Source organism: Cupressus sempervirens, chromosome 9 (assembly GCF_028749045.1).
Source record: "Cupressus sempervirens isolate cs-2001-9-10 chromosome 9, ASM2874904v1, whole genome shotgun sequence".
NCBI classification, from domain to species: Eukaryota; Viridiplantae; Streptophyta; class Pinopsida; order Cupressales; family Cupressaceae; genus Cupressus; species Cupressus sempervirens.
Genome location: NC_143126.1, coordinates 463,203,762 through 463,210,729, shown reverse-complemented (window position 1 = coordinate 463,210,729; position 6,968 = coordinate 463,203,762). Strand labels below are relative to the sequence as shown.

The following is a 6,968-nucleotide window of genomic DNA, read 5'->3' as shown; positions in this document are numbered from 1 at the left end:
GTCTAACTTTGGCTGTGACACATTGAAATTTCGGAACAGGGTGTGTAATGTTGAAAATACAACATAATGGTTTAGCCGTCGCCTTCATAATCGTCCAACTCTTTTGTATGTGGCATGCCTTATTGTAGGGAGGCTTATCTACTCCACCATCCAACTCTTTTTGAACCCTCTTAACACGCACGACACGGGACGAGAGAAACATGTTGACCTCTCATTTCTTAAAGCGTTTATCTTCAAATCTTTTTGACGACCACTCTACTTGCCACCATTCACGTTCCCATCAGTCTTCCAAGATATTTATTTTAAAAGAGCTTGGAAACTCTTGTTTTAAGTGCACAGGGGAGTGAGTTCAATCACCAACACCCTGGAGATGGCCGAAAAGGGGGCAAAATCTAGCTTTAGCCTGCTTTTTGCAGCTTCAGTGTTTATTCATCTCAGGAGTTATGCTGCTGCAGTCGAGGCTCGAGACACTCTTTCCTTGGGAGCCTCGCTGGCTGGAAATCAGACATTAATTTCCAAGAACGGCACATTTGAATTGGGATTCTTCAACCCAAATGGAACCAAAAACTGGTATATTGGAATCTGGTTTGCCAATTTACCACAGAAGACGATCGTTTGGGTGGCCAACAGAGAAATTCCCGCGAGAAACAAGACTGGCATTTTGAAGCTGTCGAGAGAAGGTAAACTGGATCTGTTTGATGCCGAGGGTGAGACCGTTTGGTCAGTAAACACATCGAACAATGCATCACGGGCTGTGCTGTTAGATTCTGGTAACTTTAACGTACTCACCAATGAAAACAAAAATGAAACGGTTTGGCAGAGTTTCGACAATCCGACAGATACCTGGCTGCCCGCGATGAGATTCGGTGGACGACAAAAGCTGGTGTCTTGGAAAAGCTGGTCGGATCCCGCTCCCGGGCTTTTCTCTCATCAAGCCGATCCATCTGGCGCCAAGCAATTTGTGCATTTATGGAATAATTCTGTGAAGTATTGGGAGAGTGGAGTCTGGAACGGTAAAATTTTCAGTAATGTTCCAGAAATGGCAAACCAAGATTTCTTCAATATCAGCGTTGAAACTAATGGCTCTAGTTTGTACGACCGTTCAACACCGACGCGCAAGATGCATGGGCTGATACGTTTCGTCATGATGAAGTCTGGAGATATGCGACATCTTGTATTCGATGGCAGCAAGTGGAACATGTTCTGGTCTGCGCCCAGAGACGAATGCGCAGTATATGCTCTCTGTGGCCCTTTCGGTATCTGCAACTCTGGCAACCTTCACTTCTGCAGCTGTGTAAATGGATTCACTCCCAAAGACAATCAAGCTTGGGATTCCAGGGAATGGTGGTCCAGTGGCTGTGTTCGCCAGAGCCCTCTGAATTGCAGCAACGACATATTCGTCGACTCCAACTCAACATTGCCCAATGATTATTATGCGTCTTCATACGCCGCACCCACAAAGAAGGATTGCGAGAATGCATGTCTCAGCAATTGCTCGTGCACAGCTTATGTTTTCAGTTTGCCTTCAGGGCCCTGCCACATCTGGTCCGGAACTCTGCTAGGCTTGCGTAACACTGCATTTGAAACCAATTCAAATGTCTTCATTCGAGTAGCTGCCTCTGCCCTTCCAAATTATGAGCCACGATCGCCCTCCCAATTCAAACCTATCTTCCTTCTAGTGCTATGTATTCTTGCTTCTCTCGTCATTTTTGCGGGTATCTTTTCATTTTTGATGTGGAGGAGGCGTCAAGATCGGCTACGACTTATTGAACGTTTTGAAGAATATTCTTCCGACTCTTTTCTTAGAATGTTCAGTTACAAGGAGTTGAAGATTGCGACAAGGAACTTCAGGTCTAAGCTGGGGAGCGGAGGATTCGGCTCAGTTTTCAAAGGATCTCTACCAGACGGTGCACTTGTGGCCGTGAAGAAATTGGTGTCCAGTTCGAGCCGAGATGACAAGCAATTCCGAGCCGAAATTAGTTGTCTTGGAAACATACACCATGCTAATCTAGTAAGGCTTCGAGGGTTTTGTGTACAAGGACCCAGACGGTTACTAGTTTATGATTACATGCCCAATGGCTCCCTAAGTTCTCTTCTCTTCCCTCGTGATCAAAGGAAGGTACTTGACTGGAAGACCCGTTTCCAGATCGCTCTAGGGACTGCCCGAGCTTTATCTTACCTCCATGAAGAATGCAGAGATCACATCATTCATGGTGATGTGAAACCCGATAACATTCTGCTCGATGTTGATTTTGTACCCAAGTTGGCTGATTTCGGGATGGCAAAGCTTGTGAGCAGAGATTTCAGCCGCATAGTGACCACAACGAGAGGGACGAGAGGTTATTTGGCTCCAGAATGGATTTCCGGACTTCCCATCACTCCCAAAGTTGATGTGTACAGTTTTGGTATGACTCTGTTAGAAATCATTTCCGGGAGAAGAACTCTTGATTTCAACGTGGAAGATTCAAGTATGTATTACTTTCCACCATGGGCTACAGCCCAGATATGTCGTGGGAACACAATTAATATTGTGGAGAAGGGTATTGCAGAGGAGAAAGATATTCAAGAGATAAGAAGAGCAATTGTCGTGGCATTACTATGCATAGATAGAGATGAGAATATGAGGCCAAGTATGGGGCAAGTGGTGCTGATGCTCGAAGGGAAAGTGGAGCCTAGAACTTCTGTTCTAATGGAGGAGCAACCAAATTCAGGTGACAATGATACTGATAGTGCTAGCAAAGACAATGGCAATGTGATCGAGTTAGATTAATATGTAAGTGCCGGATGCATCTTAAAATGAAGTAGGAATTGGCATAGAAGTCAAGTTTAGAATGTAAGAAAGGAAAGCATTAAGGATTTGTATATAAGTTAGATTTCTAAGTTTAAATTGTAGAAAGGAAAATATTTATTTTATTTTATAATATTAGTCATATATTTTTATATCTATATATATTTTGTTTCATTTCTTATATAATTTAATCTTGTGACCTCTCTTCTAATAGTACAAAGTTCTCTATTACTAAGTCTATCCAAGATGTACCTATAACCTTAAAATGTATGTTAACATATGAATTTTAATCATTACTAATTTAATTATTTTAAAGACGATATGATTAAAAATATGAGAGTTAATAGCTTTTTTTTCTAATTTTTTATTTTATATAGTTAGTCATAAAGTATATATTGCTTAGTGGAAAGGTTCTTTTCCTTCCCACTATATTTATTGTTTATTTAAAGTAGAGAGTTGATGGATACTTTATCTTTTATCAAAATAAATTGTATGTGTTACATTGTTAAAATTTATTATTTATTTTTCTTTCAATGCAAGTAAATGTATGATATGTTGGCATCATTACTAAAGAATATATTATGTATTATTCATCTTATTTATATATCAACTAATATGATATTAGATTTAAATGAACCGCATCTAGCAAAAAATCAAGATTTTCTAATGAGTGTACTTGCTTTTTCGTGGTTACATTATTAAATAATTTGGTTTGTTTATAATTGTATTGTTATATTTTATTTTTATGATAATTGTAATTCAAGAAGAAAAGAAAATAAGAAATTTGAAGAGGTTGACTATTTAGAAGGGAAAATAAAGGTTAGGAAGAAAGATAGCGTGTCTACATTCATTAATTTAGATTTTATTGATAAAAAATTGTGCATGGGTGAAGGAGTTGAGGTCCAAATGATAATTCAACAGTTGTATAGATATGTACCAATGATTGTATCAATCAATTTTGAACAAAGTGTCTCTATTAAGAGACATGGTAATATAGAAGAAGCATTGTTTGATCAAACATAATGATCATGATTTACAATAGACTTTCTCACTATGGAATTCAGTACCATCCATTACTAATCTAAACACACACAAAATTTCCCATTGATTGAATGCAAGGACTACCACATTAAACAATACAAAAGAGAACTATGGTTTTTAAATTACTCCAACTACACATTGGTAGACAACATGGATAAGCAATAACATGTCCATTCTAAATTAGCATACCAATTTCACTATACATATAGTAGTTTTCTAAGATACATTAATTACTATCAAAATATGCATGATTAATACCGAACGATCTAAACCACAATATGATATTTATAAAAATAAGATGTGTCCACGAATTCCCAATAGAACTAGTCACCCTTAAATTATTACAAAATACAAAAACCAAATATTTGTATTACCAAATGGATGAATCATTAACTTAAAACATGAAATTCATGTAAATAAAGATATCATCCATCCAAAATATAAAAGCAAAAATTAGCAACATATTTTAGTGAAAGAATACATGGGGTAGAGAGAGAGAGAGAGAGAGAGAGAGAGAGAGAGAGAGAGAGAGAGAGAGAGAGAGAGAGAGAGTGAGTTTTATGAGTTAAGGTGGGTAGACACAAGCATTTTCTATTCTAAGAAATATTGTAGCAAAAAATTCAAAATTATTTATTTATTTAGAATAAGATTTAAAATAAATATGCATCACATTCGGGTATGTTTCTACTTATTATATGTAGAATCTTAAAAAAGAATATTATCATTTGATTTTCATTAAGGTGATCAAACTTACACCTACCTCTTGTTTTCCCTAAAGAGGATTACATTAAGTTATTTTTTAATAAAAAAAAGGGCTTAATATTTTCAAAACTACGTTCAATTTAATAAAAATTCTATTGTTACAAATTTTTGATATAAGGTTCATAACTAGTTCAATATTTCACATTAAGATGACTAACGTTGATGTCTTAATTTTTTATTGCCACTTTAGACTATAGTTTGGGCCACCATGATCCATTTGGGCTGAAGAAACCCAATTCAAATGTGTCATTCTCTAAAATCAATGAATGATTTCCAGCAAGTGAGGCACCTAAAGAAAGAGTATCATCGATTGGGACTACTATTGCAACATAGCTACTCAGTTGAATAAACACAGTTGTTGGTGTAAATACGTATTTACTATTTACACTTACTTAAGTTTACTTAGGTTAATGCATTATTTTAATATTTATTTATTTAGTCACCTAGGTGTATGTGCACTCTTGTGAGTTGTCATGTTGACAACATAGGAGTTTGCACCTCTTTTATGTACATGGTGTCTACAACACAGGAGTTAGCACACTAATTAAGCACATGGTGTCTATAACATCTCCACTTGAGATATACCTTGTTATTCTTATCCTATCATCTAGAATGATGGATAAGACATGTGCTTAGTTGTCATGCTTATCTTATCTCTTAGTTCTTTCTAGAGACATTCTAGGTGCTTCTTGAGAGGCCTTTATATACAGGCACTCCTAGTGTGTACAATCATCACATATAATACAGAGCAATGTATGAGGACATACTCTGATATATTGATCATACTCTTTTTGGTCTATAGTTGTTCTTGTGTTCAAGTTCTATGATCTTGGGTGAATCTTTCCCTAAGGCAAATTCTTACATGGTATCAGAGCTTGGGGAGATTCTCTTCACATAGCCATTCAAGACCATCTTCTTGCTTCATCACCTCAACTAGAATCCAGAGTATCACAGTCATTGGGAGTGCCTAGAACTAGATCTGACCTCACCATTGCGTTTGAAATGTCGATTCAGTGATATTTGACTATAATTTTGCCTACCCTATGCATAGTCAAAATTAAGGCAATTTTTTTCGCAAACCGGCACCCGAAAGACTGATTTGCAGAATTGGTATGATCATTTCAGATCTATACATTTAATTTTTAGATCTACTTTGTTTTTTTCATCTACATCTCTACTTTTTTTTCGGATTTACATTTTTTTTGGCCATTAGGTCGTAGGAGAGATTTATTGCAAGTGAAGATTGAAGCTTGCTAGTGCAAATCAGATATTTGCATCATATTCAAAAGCCCAAAAAACCCCCCAAATCAAATTTTGTTTCATCCAAATTGGACATCTAAGGCAACATCTAGAGCCATTTGATTTTTGGAGGTATGACGATGGCGATTTAGAAAAAATAACAGCAAGAGCGATTTTCAAATAGCAATATCTCCCTCATACGAACTCCTTTTTCCGAGAAATTTTTTTTGTTTTGGGGTAGAATTTCATGATCTACACATTGGTGTAGGTGGTTTGAGATCTTTGTTCCTGAATATTTTTGCAACTCGCAAATCTTGATTTTTTCCAATTAAAATGCTTAGTACATGCTCATCTGGACTCCAAATTAGGTTTCATTTTTTTTGAAAGTGCATTTTTTTTTGTCTACTCTATAGATCTATAATCATATTATAGGTTTTGTGGACAGAAATACTACTTTCAGAAATAAGCCCTAAATTGGCAAGTGGCTACCAAGTGCCTAAATCATATATTAGGGGAGGTTCTTTGATTCTTTGGGGGGTTCATTGATTGATCTCATGGAGTTTTGTTTCACATGTCAAAATGGAGTTAGACCCAGGTTGACAAAAAGAAACTATTACAAATAGAGTGATACACTCCTTGGTCATCTAAGAAGAGAGCATAAGGAAGTATTTCCTTATTTATGTTCCAACAAATTGATCTCTGACACTGAAGAACAACCACCTATTAATAGACTATTGGATATCATTTATTACAGTCTCTCATCTTTTGATTTTTATAAGGTCATTGCCAAATTATGGTATCCATATGATCTTTGGATCTATCTTTGGGTGATGTATGGAGATCCACATATTCCTCCATTCCCAAAAGATCTTTTACCTCCAATTTTAGTTGCATCCTCTCTAGATGAGATCACACCTCCAGATGCTCATGTTGCTCTTATTGATCCTATTTCAGCCACAGATGCTTCGGATTCAATGCAGCAGGACCCTTTATGTCTTCCTACTTTACCTTTGTGTGATGACAACTTCCCGCCCTTGCAGGCCTGTTCATGGAGTCTCACATTGAACATGTGGGAGACATCCTAGATGATATTTGTCTTCTCTTTGTGGTGAATTCTTCATCTATTGCTGCAATGACA

General features: G+C 36.8%; 1 pseudogene; it reads left to right on the top strand.

The window, feature by feature from the left end:
- The first annotated feature begins 370 nt into the window (after positions 1-370).
- LOC149539346 (G-type lectin S-receptor-like serine/threonine-protein kinase At2g19130 pseudogene) lies at positions 371-2,770 on the top strand (annotated as a pseudogene).
- The last annotated feature ends 4,198 nt before the right edge of the window (positions 2,771-6,968 follow it).